The sequence below is a fragment of the Anolis carolinensis genome, chromosome 2, assembly GCF_035594765.1.
Source record: "Anolis carolinensis isolate JA03-04 chromosome 2, rAnoCar3.1.pri, whole genome shotgun sequence".
Lineage (NCBI taxonomy): Eukaryota > Metazoa > Chordata > Lepidosauria > Squamata > Dactyloidae > Anolis > Anolis carolinensis.
This window is the reverse complement of record NC_085842.1, coordinates 79,096,741-79,113,522: the sequence shown is the minus strand read 5'-3', so window position 1 is coordinate 79,113,522 and position 16,782 is coordinate 79,096,741. Positions and strand designations below refer to the sequence as shown.

Here is a 16,782-nt window from a genome sequence, read left to right as displayed (position 1 = left end):
AGCAAAACTATAATTTTTCATGGCAATTTACCAGTGAACTTGACAACATGATGGCCTTGTTCTCCCCTCTTTGGCAATAAAATTGAACTGACTTTCCTCAGGAGGAAGAAAAGTGGCCATTTGCATGTCCCAGTACAATTTATGCCCATCACACTTTGCAATCTTTCAGGTACAGAGACAACAATGTGCATTAAAGGCACTGAGGAGGCAAAGTGAATGCCAAAAATAAGTGTCTCTTACAAGCATGAGAAAATACTGTATTAAGCAGCACCCATAAACAAAAGCAGCAAGGATACAAAATTCTTCCCAAAGCCTCCAGTCTTCCTTGGTGTCTGGTTATATGCAAGTCCAGAGACTCAATTTCAAGCAGTGCCATGACAGGAAATACTGGAATTTAGAAATTCCCTTCAGTTAGGTTCTGCACCTTCAGCACAGAATTGAAAGAAGGGATTATTAAGGAAACATAATCTTAGCTGTTCCTGAATTTTTCTGAATGAACTGGGCTAAAGTTCTGTGTGTGAGAGGCTGAGTCTCATCCTCATCAGAGATGGCACGTAATCTGCCCTATCTATAAACAACAAAGCTTTAGAAAAAGCCACCCTGGCCATCTTTGCAGGGATAACCTGAATCTTGTGACAGCTTCCATGCAAGTGGATGCGTCAAACACTACAGTAAGAGCCCTGTAACTACAGAACCCATATTTGTGGTTTCACTTATTTGCACACAAGGAAAAATGCTTTCTCTAGGAATTTGATAGGCCTCCAAGAAATTCTATAGTATGCTTTCCCAAAAGTGATGTATTGGAGAACCAAGCAAATTTCTTGAGAAGACAACTTTCTATGAATCTCTAGATCCTCCAATGCAACTATGCCGGAAATAGAAGTCAGATAATTTAATAGTGTTCAGTCATCTCCCCGGCTTCAGGTAACCATGGTCTGGGAGGGAACATATCCCCCATAGATATGGAGTCTTCTTGTATCCTCATCTAGAAAGAGGGTAAAATTACCTAAAATAAACATGGTCACAACGTGTTTGGACGCTACAGATTTCCCCCGTTTCCTTTTGTAATTCTTTATGCACTACAACAAGTTTTAAGGTGCTAACCAAATTCCACATCAGGGTGGCCCAAAAGGAGCCTAATCTGACAAATAAATTGAGTGCTGATGGTTATTTTGCATAACCTGGAATTCTTTGAGACAAAAAGGATTTCATGGAAAGGTTATTATGACTTTGGATAGCTGGATTGTGATGGATCTTTCTGCTGAGTGTCATATATTCACCTTGCAGCAGTATTTATTTATTTATAAGACTGATACCCTGACTTTCCTGAAAACAGGACAGCTAAGAATAAAGGTGAAATGTCATTAGCAATGTAATGCATCACCTACAATCTAATACAAAAACCCTGGGCCAGCAGGAAACACAGCAGCATCAACCATCATCCTCATCCCAGTTACCATCATCCTCATCCCAGTTCAACCAATTCAACAAAAGAAGAATCCACAAACCAAAGAGGAAAGATTTTTCACTAGTTTCTGAAAAGTCATTACAGAGAGGTAAGTAGGTCCTTTTTTATTTTTACTTTTTGACAGCTTGGAGGAGGAAGTCAGCATTCTGGATGATGAGTAGGTGGCAGCTTTATCTTTAGGCACATCCAACTCCTTCTATTAATGTTTCATCTCATGTGCTAAAGCAGTAGGAAAAGGGGGTGGAAGAAAGACAATTCTTCATATCTACATTTTGATTTAAGTGCATACAATGTTAGCACTCATCCATTATGCCATATATCGGGTGAGGTTAAAAGAGTAGTCTGCTGAGGCATGTGTGTGTGTTTTTGTGTTTTGCCCCTGTGGGTTTCCCCACAGAAAGCTTAATGCACAAATATATTTCAAAGGATATGACTCAATAAGCAAATGTTTTCTTTGTGGCCCGGGAACTGCTTTTAATGGCTTTCTTACTAGATTACACAGAAGAATGGCTCTTGAGGAATCTCTAGAAAAGCTTGCATATTTCTTGCTGATCACACAGTTTGTTGGAGTCAGTCTGTTTTCTCTTCTTGATCTGGTATTACTCTCTTGGTTTTCTCTTAAGACATCTTGGACAGAATTCAGATTAAGAATAGCATTTAGGATCAGCTATCTGAGGTAAGAGGGGTTTTTTTTCTCTCTCCTTTCTTCACAGTAGCTCGATTGTGGCTTTCCGTCTGCCACTATTTTTAGGCATCTAACTGGAAGACATAAGCATAAGCTTAATTTTCTGTGGAAGCAACTCTGTGTTACTTAAACTGTTTGATTCAAAGGCTGTCCTACGCTGACCGCCATGCTGTAGTTAGAAATGTTACAAATTTGGTGGGTTTGAATGACCAGTCCTCTTTGGCATGATGTGGTTTATTCCACATCCTCACACCCTCATAGTATCTTCCAGTGGTCACAGAGAACCTTTTTGGCCCCGGCTGCTGGAAACAAAGATAGAGCATTTTGTTAACTCTGCTGTGTGGTTAAATGTTTCTGTAAAGAGCTCTTGGAGTTTCCTTCTTACAGGATGGAAACATACCTCTAGGAGCACTGAGGACCAGAGAACTAAAGGCAGAAAAGTAGGAAAGCTGACAGTTACGGGACTGGAATAGCTTCTTGGTTTCATTGTGGTGGGGCCCACCTCTGAGATGCTCTCAAAGTATAAAAATTGCTGGAAAATTGAGAGCTTTGTGTACTTCTTCTACCATCTTCTAACAGAAGGAATAGTGAGGAATTAGAAATAGAACCCCAAAAGAAGTCAAAGCAAGAAAAAAGGCAGGGGCATGGAGGATGAGCTGCAAAGTATAGAACAGGGAAAGAGATTTGGGGGCATTGCAAGAGATATTTCACGAGAAAGACTTAGTACACATTGCCAAGTGGCTAGAGAAAAATGGGTGATAGAATAAAGTATTTTTCTAGAAAGTAATTAGCTGAGAAAATGAACCAGTGTGGCATAGTGGTTCCAGTGCTGAAATAAGATGGTGGGAGACTAGGAATTCAACTCCCTGCTCACCCATGAAAATCCTGCTTAGATTGATTGATACACATGCTGAAATGGAAAGCGTGTCAAGATGTTAGGACAAATGGACTGTCTGCAATGCATATGTCATAACGGAGGGGTGCATAGCTCCAATTATTTCAACATTTGTGTCAAATCAATTGGACTACTGTACATCCCTATATTTATTGTTACTGTTACTAAGCAGCACGTGGGTCAAAGTGAAAGTATTGCCCCTTATAATGGGCATTATGGCACCTCAATCAAATTTTCCTTTGGTCCCCAAATTTCTACTATACCAGAGAGTGAAAATTGTTCACATTTGGAGCATCTCTATTTGCTGTGTTCCCATTCTCATCCTTCTTTTTTGTGGATGAAAAAACTGTATTTCTGCATATTCCAATGAAGTTTCAAAGTACTGCAATATAAGAAATTTGAAGGCTGAATGAAATTTCATGAGCGGCAGAATCCCACCCCCCTCCATGGGTACATCCTTGTTAAAGCTCATGCTGGTTTTGGTTCCAGTGTTGCTTCTCTTCAGCTACAAGAATCAAAGGGATTTTTTGTCCCAGACAAGAATGAGGCCAGCTCTTTCCTACTTGCTCTATACACTCCAATTCACCCTATTCACATATAATTATATGTCTTCATATTTGACACAATGAATCGGAGTGCTTTCTGGACCATTCTCCAAAAAATCTCCTATGAAATCATGAGTTTTACAGCTTAGTGAGGGTCATTTAGAATTTTTAACAGAGACCTCCTTGGCAATTGAAGTGTTATTATAATGCTAGAATTATGTTGTGTGAGAATCTGAATCCTTCATAGAATCTCTATAAGTTGAATAGCACAAGAACAATATTTTATTTTGGCCCCTTATGCTGAGGGAACATACTTGTTAGTAAAGTTGGAGATGGGCTCAAAGCCAACCTTAAAAACTGTGGCATAGACACTGGGAAGCTCTGGCCCTTGAGCGCTCTAACTAGAGGTCAGTTGTTATCAACAGTACTGTGGGATTTGAAGAGGCACAAATGGAGGGTGAAAGGGAGAAATGTGTCAAGAGAAGGCGCATCAAGCCAACCTTGACTGGGACCACCTTCCACCTGGAAATTGGTGTCCTCACTGTGGAAGAACATGCAGGTCAATAATAGGTCTCCACAGTCACCTGGTGGACCTACCACCAAGACACAACACTTGGAAAACAATCATACTCGGACACAGTGATCGCCTATGATATGCCTTCACATTTAGCACATAGTTCTGGTAACAGATTAGTCATCCTCTCTGCCGCTTTTCTCCCATACAAAACTATCTAGTAATAATAATAATAATAATAATAATAATAATAATAATAATAATAATAATAATAATAACTTTATTTTTATATCCCGCCCCATCTCCCTGAAAGGACTCGGAGCGGCTTACATGGGGCCATGCCCGACAACAATACAATAACAGCAATAAAACAATAAAACAAAGTCAGCAATAAAACAATGTCATATCAATAAAAACATAACATCAATGAATAGTAGAGCAGGGTATGAGAGGCATCGTATGCTCTGGTTAGTCCTCTGTCTTACCTCCATGCACTCCTTGAGCTCCCAGTGCCCAGAGCCAGAGGAGCAGATGTTTCTTTGCTCATTGATGAACATTTGATTCTGTGAAATCCTGCTCTCAGTAGTTGGTTCTGATAACTGATTTGAGATTTTGCTGCTGCTGAATCAAGAAAGCTCTTGCAAATATACCCAGATGGAGTTATTTTAAAAACAGAATGTGTTCATAATTGTGGAGGATCGCACTAGTATGCAAATCTGCTTCAATGTTAGGTGGTCTCTGAAAATAACTACAAAAATAATGTGCAGGCTATGGCCATGATTTTATGCAATGGTCTCCTGCTTTCCATTTGTCTCTATGTAAATGCCAATGAATAGTTTTAATAAGAACTGAATGAACATATTTTAGCTGAACCAAATGTGGCTTCTCCTAAGCAAAATTGCTGCTCTGATCTGTGTGTACTTGTCGTCAATAAACCTGGAAGGAAGGAATGGAAGTTCTTTAACCACAAAGGTCACCAAGTAAACTGGCCTGCTAGGAATAGATTGTTATTAGACTCTTAGGCCCTTTTTACACTTTCCAGATTGTCAAAGCAGATAATCCACATTATTTCCTTTAAACTGGATTATATGTCTACACTGCCATATAATCCAGTTCAAAGCAGATAATCTAGATTTTATATGGTGGTATAGAAGGGACCTTGTTTTTCATTCACACAAGAGTTGAATGCAAACAGTTGATTTGCATCCCCAAATTCTCAACTGTAAATTTAAATACCAGTAAACGTTCCGCGTGTGGATGAATGTTTATGCATTAGACATTTCATATCCAATTAGTTTTCAATATCAGTCTATATTTGGCAGATACAGTTCTGTTAGTAGACATGAACATGTAAGAACAGTTAGCATTTAACATCTGACATAGCAGCTAATATCTGCTAAATGACATGCAACAGCATCCAGCATTTTGTAGTATCTATTTAGCACTCTGTCTGCAGTAGACATGGTTTACAATTAACATATGACTATATTTGACATATAAAAGTGAACATTTGATATGGTGGATGCTGATATCTGATCGCATCTGACAGTTGATATACTGCCACAGCCAATGTGTGACATATGAACAGTGGGACCCTGACTATCAGAACATGAGTGTGTCTTCCATGTTGTAATTAAGGAAAATGAATACAGAAATTATACTTTTAATACAGGCAATAAATGTCACTTCCGAGTTTTCTATGACAGCAGGCTTGGTTTTTCTTCATCTCCCACTTATTCACATTTGTAGCCTTGAAAATGTGAGACCATGTAAATAGTTCTGCTAATCAACACTTTGTTTTATTTATAGCAGACTGGCACATGCTTGATGTGAAGTGCTGCATGTGAACTACACATATTCTAATCTTGGTTACTCTATATTCCCATCTACATAGCCATATAATACCATTTGAAATTGCATTATATGGTCAGTGTGTAGACAGATATAATGCAGTTTAACTGCACTGCATTATATGAGTCGACACTAACCAAATAATGCAGTTTGGACCTGCATTATATGGCAGTGTAGATGTGGCCTCAAAGGCTTATGCCCATGTCACTTAAAAGACAGGGGCACACCACAGGCAAATGTAGATGTAGCCATCAGTCTTGCCTACTGTTGACAGAATTGCCATGTAGATGTTTTAGCATCCTTTGGGGTGTGTTCTGGAAAACCCCCACTGCAAAAAAGAGATTGTTAGGAAATGTGATTGACACCCGTTTTGCCTGCAATTGCCCATAATGGATATGTTGCACCTTTTTCCTTCTATGAGACAATGCATAACTTCCATCAAAGGAGGGAACAATGCATCTCTATAGTGAGGGAAATATATCAAATGGATATACAGTAAGGTCCCCGTATCTGTGGGGGACACATTTCTAGCTGGATCACAATTTTTTTCTGAACCAAATGTGGCAATCCAAATGCCACTAAATTACCTGATTTTGGGTTCAGCATACCATAAAGTTGGACTGCAGGACCTAGAGATTCCTGGGGATATATCCTCTCTAGAAATCTGCTACATCCTCCAGCATGACTCTAGGATAGCTTCCAAGGAAAGCACAAAAATCCCAATGGAGGACCTAGCAAATTCCTAGAGAGAACATTTTCCCCAGAGCCCAGGTAAGTAGAACAATTGATATGGGTTCCACAGTGATAAGGGATTTACAGTATAGGATGAATTAGAGAAGAGCAATGGGGAGGAAGCAGGGGAAATACAGTTTTAGTCAGTTGTGTTTCTGAAAATAGTTTTGAGGGCATACTTGTGCTCCTAATTTGATGCCAGGTTTTTAGGGCAAAAATCAGTTTAGTTTCTTGCCATTTCTTCCTTTTCTTCTTCTGGCAAATTAGAACAATGCAACAGAGAGAATTCAATAGGCCAATGTATTTCTAGAATCTCTGTGATAGGGAAAATAATGTTGTTTTGTTAGTTGTTGAAATATTTATATTCAGCCATATATATATATATATATATATATATATATATATATATATATATATATATAAGGTCAGGGTGAGTGGCAGACAACAAAAGCATTTAAAAACAGTTTAAAACCATGAAGCACAAGGAGTTCAGAACTCCTCAACTGAAGTTTGGAGTTTCTAGCTTGGTGCCCCAATGAAGTTAACATTGGCACCAATCTGCCCTCCAAGAGCTGTTGAATGGATGCCTGTAAAAATGCACAGGAGCTTCATATGGGAAAAGATGGCAACTGTATTTTTCAGAAATAGAGGCTTAGAAAAAAAAATACTTGTGAAAGCATGGTGTCTTCTTCTGAGTGGGCAACGTTGCAATGTACCCAGATGGTATTTTCTGAATACATCCTTCAGGGATGGCACAGATCAGCATGAACTGCACATGGATGGTTTGTTGTGCCTCGAGGGAATCAGTTGTGCTGAATGAAGAAGTTGTGCTAGTTTATATAACCCATAGAGAAAAAGCAGTCAGACCAATGGGACTAATTTGCTGATCTCCTTAACTGGCCTGAACTGACCCTGGCTAGCCTATAAGAGATAATAGGATAAGAGCCCAAGGTGGTTTGACTGCAAGCCAAATCCCTGGCGTCCATACGGCCTTGAAAAAAGAACAGCCAAGAATATATTCTAATCTGAAATGAAAAATTATCCTAGCCAGGGATACTTCACTTCTGGTTTCCCAGGAAGTTACTTTTAATATAACAGTATTATCAGTTGCCATGGCATTGAATAAGCAAATGTAATTTCATTCAGAAATCCAATTTCTTTGATTCAGAATTAATTCCTCTTTTTCACTGGAGCTAGTCTAAATTCTGCCCCCCCCCCCCCCCCCCAAACTCCCTGGTCTTTTTCTCCTGCCTTTTTGCCCTGGATGTTTTCAAAAAGTTTATCTCCTTCCTTTCTCTGTTTTATTTTTAGTGGCTCCCAAGCACCTTTTAAAAAGATGAGATATTGCTTATGTCCCCCCCCCCATTGTCCCAAAATGACGTCGCAATGTTAGCTCCCTTCAGGATGCTGAAGGAGATGGTTGTCTGATAGCTCCTCGCAGAGAATAGCTCAGGAGGAACACAGGCTGTGTGCTACGTGAGGCTGATGGCCAGTCCTTTATTTTCCCAAAAACTGGACTGTAATAACTCTGGGTGTAGCAAACGACTGCGGCTAAACACGGGTGGGGAGACAGCCTTGAGAATAGCATAACTTGCCATGCTCACGTGGGGAACGTGCATGTTGAAGGAAGCCTTATCAGATGGTGCCATTTATTCTTCCGTTCAGCTTCCTCCTCCTGTCTCTTGTTTGTTCTTGGTATTGTTGCTGCTCAGATCATCATTTATTACATCCCCAAAGGGCTGGCATTTTGATGAAGATAACGTGGCCTCTGCTGAGCAATATTGCACGTGCTGTGAGGCATTCAGCTTTAATCGCAGTTCCCAGAGGAAAGTCTGGGATGTACGGATGGGCAATACATACCATGGGTGGATGAGTTCCCGAGGATGTCAGTTGTTATCACTGGGAACAATGTGGCACAAAGAATTCCATCTCATTGCCCTTGGTGAAGGAAAAAAATCGCAAGGATACAGATTACAGACTGGAGAATGAATCTCTTTAGTACAATGGATGAGCTATTATAGTTTCAGAGTCTAACCTGCAGTATCACACCCACTACATTAAAGGGTTCAATTGCTAACTGTTAGAAGGAAGGGTGTTTAAGTGTATCAGGTGTCAAGCACTGGAGGAGCACCAAATTCAGTACTTGCTGATTCCCCACTATGCTTTCTATACTCGGGTCACACTCGACTCCTGGAACAATTCCATAAGTGTTGCCTCCAAAAAATCTCTTGGGAAGACAGGCTGACGAATGTCAACATGCTGCAAGAAGCAAAGACCACTAGCATTGAAGCAATGCTCCTTCACCACCAATTCTGCTGGACTGACCACATTGTCTGAATGCCCGATCACCATCTCCCAAAGCAGCTACTATACTCTCAACTCAAGAACGGGAAAGGTAAAAACTGTGGCATAGACACTGAGAACTGGGAAGCCCTGGCCCTTGAGCGCTCTAATTGGAGGTCAGCTGTTACCAACAGTGCTGCAGAATTTGAAGAGGCACAAATGGAGGGCTTAAGGGAGAAACGTGCCAAGAGGAAGGTGCATCAAGCCAACCCTGCTCAGGACCGCCTTCCACCTGGAAACCAATGTCCTCACTGTGGAAGAACATGTGGGTCAAGGATAGGGCTCCACAGTCACCTTCGTATTCACCGTCAGGACACTACACCTGGAAGACAATCATACTCGAACAACGAAGGATCGCCTAAGGAAGCTTTCTATAACTACTTTGTACAAATTGAAACCTGATGAATTAATATTTTGTTCTAGTCCACTGGGGAAATCCCAAAGAAGATACATTTGCCCCTGGTTCAACTCAGAAAGAGATGGAGACCCAGAGAGAAGAGGAGTGGCAGCTTTAGGAATAAAGATTAGGCCCTCTTCAGCTTAAATAAGGTTCTTTTTCCTTCTTGACCACACTTGGATGTTACTTGGTCACATGTGTCCCAGTCTTCATCTGTGGAGGCTACGCTACTCAGCTCACCAGTGGTTTTAAATAAATATTGAATAATAGTAATATATCCATCAGCACACAGTCTATATCAGGCATGGGCAAACGTGTGCCCTCAGGGTGTTTTGGATTTCAACTTCCACAATTCCTAACAGCCAGTAGGCTGTTAGGAATTGTGGGAGTTGAAGTCCAAAACACCCGGAGGGCACACGTTTGCCCATGCCTGATCTATATCAACCTTTTTTGGCCATGCTTCACCTAAGTATCTCTAAATTCCTGATGCCCCTTCATGCGATATAATTTTTATTATGTAAAAAGTGAACTCGTATTCACATGGAGGAAGTCTAAAAGCCATTAGCTTGATATAAACAAACATCCAAAGAACATGGCATCAATGAAATAAAATAATGAAAGGACAATTGAAGTGCTGAGGAGGAAATCACTAAGAAATTGTTTTTAAAAATATGAATAATATGAAGATACCTCAGGAAATTCACAAGTTATCAATGAGGGAATGAATGACACTGTCTGTGGATCCCATGCTTTATAAGTAAGGCAAATATCATAATAACTGCTATAGAACTCCAAAAAAAATAGCAAGTAAAGTCACAATTCTGTGATAGTTAATGCTAACATTCTCCAACTTCACTAACAAGTATGCTTCCTCAGCATAGGGGGCTGAAAAACAATATTGTTCTTGAGCTATCAAATAACATTCAACTTATAGGGATCCTATGAAGGATTCAGATGATCACACAACATAATTCTAGCATTATAATAACACTCCAATTGTCATGGGGTCATGGAGTTGTTTAAAAGCACTTTGCAGCCTATGCTTAAACTCATGATTATAGTCTGTAGAAAAATTTCCAGAAAAATTCAAATTAAGAAGGATTAGAGAATTAAATATCTCCACTAATATATGGAGTGGAATATTGCTCTTACACTGAAATGAATCTGCTATTTTAACTATCATGAATTAAACTTCAGTTTACTTGATGCCCCAAGGATATCATCATAAATAGCAGATTAAACAGATTGAGATTAAACTCGTGTTGACAATGTGGTCATCCAGAAATCACTTTAGCATTCATAACAAGAGGCTGCCCAGCGGGCTTGGCTTGCCAGTTCTGGGTCAGGAGCACATGTATCTTTTCATTTAGTCTTACAATCATGGCATCTTGTTAACTATAAGCTGCGGCATTGTTTAATGGGTTCATTTCTGTTTGTGGAACCAAGGCAACATCAGCCCTGATATATTTTGAGAGCAGCCCTTACTACCAAGAGGTACATTTCCTATAAGTGGAAAATCTAGACTCTTTTTCCCCAGTGATCAAGCAGAAGGGAATGGGATTCACAGCTATTTCTAAACCAGAGATATAGCACTGGGAGAGGGGATGAGGGGCACCCTTCCCCCATAAATAACAATTATGTTCCTGAATGGAATTTTCCCTCAATCCCCAAATGTCTAATATTGCAATAACTTAAACATTCAGTGGAGAATTTAGAAACACAATTTAGGCACCCCAAAAAAGGGGGCATGGAAAGTTACCAAAGGAGCATGAACACAGGAAATGTACAAGTTTTAAAGGTAAACAATTTTCAATGGCTCAAACATTGAAATTCCAGAAATTTGGAGGCTGAAGGAAAATTTCATCAAAAGAGGGATTCTTATTAAGGTAATAGTGCCTTTATGCTACCCACCCCTAGTAGCTGCACACCTGAACTCGTGCATGTAAGACTACAGCTCGGAAAAACAGATTACAGTATATGGACTGTATGAGTGATATTGAGAATCGAACCCACAAATTATGAAATATAAAAATTTGTATAAAATAGAAGCCGCAGCTCTGCAAAACCTAGTGTGCATTAACCTCATGTATAACTTTCCTCTGGAATATTGTTGGGTCACACTCAAGACCCCTACTTTAATTTCCTCAATTCCTTCACAATGGACTGTGAGATGAGAGGCGGGAGGGGGATTACTCAATGGATGTATGTTAGAGCTCCCTGGGTTCATTTCCTGCTCCCTGTGGGAAAGATCTGGCACATGCCTCAAGCCAGCTTCATCTATTGAGATTGTCATCTTCCCCAAAGATCATTGTGTACACTGGACTAACGCTATTGTGCCAACCAGCGCTAACCCATTAAGTCCATCAAAGACTCTTTACATATTGCCACACTACATTCCTTTGGGATCTCACCCCCTTCAGAGATGGACTATTAAACAGACTAACCCTTCATATGATCCAATGACAATTTTTTTTAAATTTCCAGTCATACAAAGAGACAATCAGCAAAGATCTTCGACGAAGTCCTGAGTCATTCAGGATATGGATCCTAGCTGGACAGTTTCTGAGCCAATCAGGAACTGGTGCAGGTTTCTTGAATAGCAGTCAAATGAAATAAAAATGTTCTGCATTTGAAATTGTGGCATGTCAGTACTTTGGAGTGCTTTCTTCACTGACATCCTCTTTGGCCATTGAGAACAAACCTCTGGTTTTGCCTTCTACCCCATCTGTGTCTGATTTGGCTTTCTGGAATGGCTAGACATGCTGGGCTTCCAAATCCAAAGTTTTAGCAGAGCTGAAATCACTCAACATAAGAACATTAGCAGAAGTAGCTGAATTTGATTTAAAAGACCTGTTTGTGCAGCCGTTTTCAAGACTCGACCTTTCATATGTTTGGGATAGTATCAGAATTCCTGAACATTGGCTTTGCTGTCTGATGAGTTTGAGAAATCAATTCATAATTATCACGATCCACCATTTGTCATATCTTTTGCACGACACAGATTGCTATCCATGCTAAGAAACCACAGGTGGGCTGGCGGGGCTTAGCTCTTCTTCATGTGTCCTGAAGTGGATGCAGTACTGATACTGATACAACCACCAACAATAGTACTGGCCTCTTAAGCATGAGGTAAGAGTCACTCCAGAAATTTAGTTCAAGGAGGAACAGGGTTCCTGTTTTCAGGCAATTGGGTTGACAGCTATTCCTGCTCTTCCCAGAGGACTCTGGGGATGGCTATTCCCAGAACAAAGCTATAGATCTCACACAGATAATTTTTAGTGCCTTGCCAAACGAGAATCCCAAGGAAGCGCTGTGGGAAGTTTTTATAGCTGAAGACAATAGAATAACACCAGTAAATGGTTTTTATGTAAATACAGCAAGAACTCACAAATTTTGGTATTCATGGGGGGACAAGATTGCCTAGTGGTTTCTGAGGTCCCACTTATTAATAAAACAGTAGAAAAATACGGCTTAAAGGTTTCTGAAAGTCCAAAGCACTTCACACATGCTATCTCACTTATCCATTAAATCCTGTAAGATAAATCAGATTTATTATCTCCATTCTGTAAAGGAATATGAGAAATACAGAACTTGGAAATGTTACTTTTTGGGCTACACATCCCTGAACCCATTATGCACTGGCAGTAATCATGTGGGCTATGGGATCTTGGAAGCTCTAGTTCCAAAAGTTCCATTTTTGTGTGTGTAAATTGCAGGCTTTCTTAAACTACCCAGCATTTGAGGGGCTAGATCTGAACCAGGAACACTCTGATCCATTAAATGCTATCTCATATCAACCATTAGCAATATTGTGTTGCAATTGGTAGGAAAAAAAACCTTTTGTGTTATTGTAGAAAAAAAGATGTGTGTGTACGTGTGTGTGTCAGGAAGAAAGAAATGCCATTGATGCAGGGGGTGACGGGATAATAAATGGGAACGTCTAAGTTGAAAACATAATAAACATGCCCAGTTAAATACTATGCTGGTTCCTTTCAATGAGTGTGCTTTCTGAAATGGTCTAATCTTGTCCTGACAGGTCTCTTGATCCATCTCCAGTTTTTTTTGCTGCTCCCTTCCCCTTTCCGGTTTGTGTAGGAGGTGTTTGTCTTTCCTCACTTGTACTGACTTCAGTGTGTGCCTGTCTATGCCCAAACATGTACCGATAACCCAGTTTAGGACTAACGCTCTCCTGCAATTATTTATGTACCAAGAGGTGTTTTTTTTTTGTTATTGTTGTTAATGGAAGTGCTCAGCCATTTGAAGAGCGTGGGTTGGTGGCTGTTATTAAAGGCAGATGAAGCAACATTTTTCCTTTTTTCATCCAAAAGCTGATTCAAGTTACTAAAGAATAGAGAGTATGCCAAGTCTGGAGTATTACTCAGAAAAATCTGTCTCTTTCTTCCAGCTGGATTTGACACTAGGAAGGAAAGTTGGGGGGAAAATATTAGCACTAATACTACACCAAGGTAGTATTAGTATCTACCAGCACTGTGATGAAAATATAATGCACATCTCATTCAGGATAATGCGATAACATTAAGGAGATATTTGTAAAAGAAAATAGTCGGCAATCAGGATGCTTCTCCAAGGGTAAAGGGGCTTTCTCAACAACTTATCCCTTCCTGCCCATCTTGACTCTCTGAAAAGCCTTTCCTTTAGGATTTCCAGGTCAGGAACATCTTGTAACCTGATTTTTCAGGGGCAGAAACTGAGACCTAAGAATGACCCCCCAGTGATGTTACAAGAGACAGGCCCTGCTGAACTCATAAAGCACAGGTCTCTTCCTTGCAGTCTTTTGCCACCAGTACAAAGCTGTCCTGTTACTCGAACACTTTCTCCATGGGAGAGGCAGCTTTGGCTTGTAGGTCAGTGGAGACACATGCTTATTAAAGCGGATGAGCGCTGCTTATCACATCCCATCAGCAGTGAAAGCTGAGGCGTGCTGATAGCAACAGCCAAATTATGATCTTCCCATTAGGAGAGTGAATAGCTTCTGCCCACACTTTACCTGGCTTTCACCACTATCATTAGCCCCTTGTCTTCATGGGAACCAACTTCCTCAAAATGCTTTAGGTAACAGATGATCTAACCAGTTGGGTGACTGGTCACACCCTTTGGGCCAGAACAAGAAAGGCCCTTTCTTCTCCTCCACTGCTGTCATGAACTGACTCATGTACAATAAACAGCTAATAGGAATAAAACGGTACTTAAAGCTCCTTGAAGCATGAGAGGCTTAGATTCCCAGGGTAAGGTGGGATGTGGCTGACCAACCAGGTAACATTAATAAAGAGAGGTCCACTGCTGAAATTGCAAGAACAGTACATATGGTTGCTGTGAAGGGCACATATCTTGACAGCTTTGCAGATCAATCTATGTGCTAACAGGCTGTTTAGAAAAGCTTCTTGGTGAAATAATGTGGTTCATAAATTAGCTTCTATATTGTCTGGACTGCTGGGATTGGGATGCTTACGTGTCTCTATGTACCATCTATATATATAAAAGGATAATGATGTCGCTCCACCAGGCAAAACAACAAAACGAAAGGCCCCCCAACCTAGAAAATTGACAACACAACCCCTCATCCACGTCTCTACATTCTTACGCTAAACAAAGGATCCCCCCCCTCAAACAGGGAAACACCCACTCTTTGAAGGTCCAAACCCATTCGGTACTCATCACTCTCTCGTCTCAAAACACAAAATAAAGAGCAACACTCTGAAAACAAAGGAATTCCATCCAGGAAACAATCAGGGCCACCTAACACCTCCCAACAAAGGAATCCCCCCTCTAAGACATGGAACCACCTAAAAAAAGCCACAGCAACGCATGGCCAGGCACAGCTAGTATATAATAAAGGTACAAAATGACAAAATGGAATAGAAAAACAAGGAACAGGATACCTGGGTGCTTTCAAGTCATTTCTGGCTTATGGTGACAAACCTATGGTATTTTCTTAGCAAGCTTTGTTCAGAAAGGGGTTGCCTTTGCTTCCTCTGAATTTCAGAAAGTATGATTTGGCTGGGGTCACTCCATGCCCAAGCAGAGGTTGGAATCCTGGTCTCCAGAACTATAGCCCAACATTCCAACCACAATAACACAAAGGTTCTCTAAATTCAAACATGTTCTGATCCAATCTTTCAAATGATGCTGCCCTCTTATGAATCTTTTTTTCCTTTTAAAGAGGAAAATTGATATAGTTTTTCTAGCTTAACTAGATGTGTGAGCTTTGAAATGGATGTTAAGAGTCCTTTCCAAAGAAGGAACCCCTTGTTTTCTTTGTGAGATGGCATGGAGCTGTATTTTATTTATTTGTAAAAGCTTAACAACCTTGTCACGTGGTCACCAGAATTACCCTGAGTTGTCGGGTGGCATCGGGACCCCGGTGCCCCATGCCCCGCATTGCCCGGCTCCTGTTCCAGCTGATCCATGGGGGGGGGGAGCATGGACCACGCTGCTCCTCTCATTGTTTCTGATGGCAACATGGGAAGCCTCCTGTGTTTCTGTGGTGGCGGCATGCGCTGGCCCTGCCCTACATCACCCATGAGCCATGCCAGTGTAATTTAATGGGAGCCAGTGGGCTCTGTGGAAGATGTAGGGCAGAGATGGTATATGCTGCTGAAATCTGTCCTTGTGATGCGGTTGATAGTTCTAACATTTAGGAGTTGCAGCTGTGAAGATCTAAGTTCCAATAAATATGTGTCCAGGTGGAATTTTTTGAGTAACGTTCTGGGACTTTTTGTGTGTGTCAGGAGCGACTTGAGGAACTGCAAGTCACTTCTGGTGTGAGAGAATTGGCCGTCTGCAAGGACGATGCCCAGGAGACGCCCAGATGTTTTGATGTTTTACTATCCTTGTCAGAGGCTCCTTTCATGTCCCCACATGGAGCTAGAACTGATCAAGGGAGCTTATCTGCGCTCTTCCCGGGTTGGATTCAAACCAGCAACCTTCAAGTCAGCAATCCAGCCAACACAAGGGTTTAACCCACTGCACCACCAGGAGCTCAGTGGGACATTGACATTTTGAGACAACCACTATCTTTCTCCACCTTGGGACTTCCCATTCTATACAATTCCAGCATTATGATTCCACTTTAAGTGTCATAGCTCCTTTCTATGGAATTCTGGGACTGGTACTCTGGGAAGGCACTAGAATAGCTAGGAATTGTAAATGCCCCTCTCTAAACTACACATTCCAGGAATCCATGGTATGGAACCATGGTGGATCAAATTGAATCATAGTGCTGGATTTGTGTAGCATGATAGGAATCTACTTCATAGAATTATTGTGAGTGTAAAATGGAAGGGGGCATTATGTTAAGCTCTTGGGAGGAATATGGCAACATTAAACAAACA

The 16,782-nt window shown here is 40.8% G+C and overlaps 1 long non-coding RNA gene across 1 annotated transcript; it reads right to left on the bottom strand.

The window, feature by feature from the left end:
• Window positions 1-1,431: 1,431 nt before the first annotated feature.
• LOC134296083 (uncharacterized) lies at window positions 1,432-15,579 on the bottom strand. The gene is made up of 4 exons (XR_010002660.1): window positions 15,331-15,579; window positions 8,551-8,628; window positions 4,593-5,043; window positions 1,432-2,227 (listed from the first exon to the last, which is right to left on the bottom strand). It is a non-coding gene; the product is annotated as an uncharacterized LOC134296083 (long non-coding RNA).
• Between the last annotated feature and the right edge of the window lie 1,203 nt (window positions 15,580-16,782).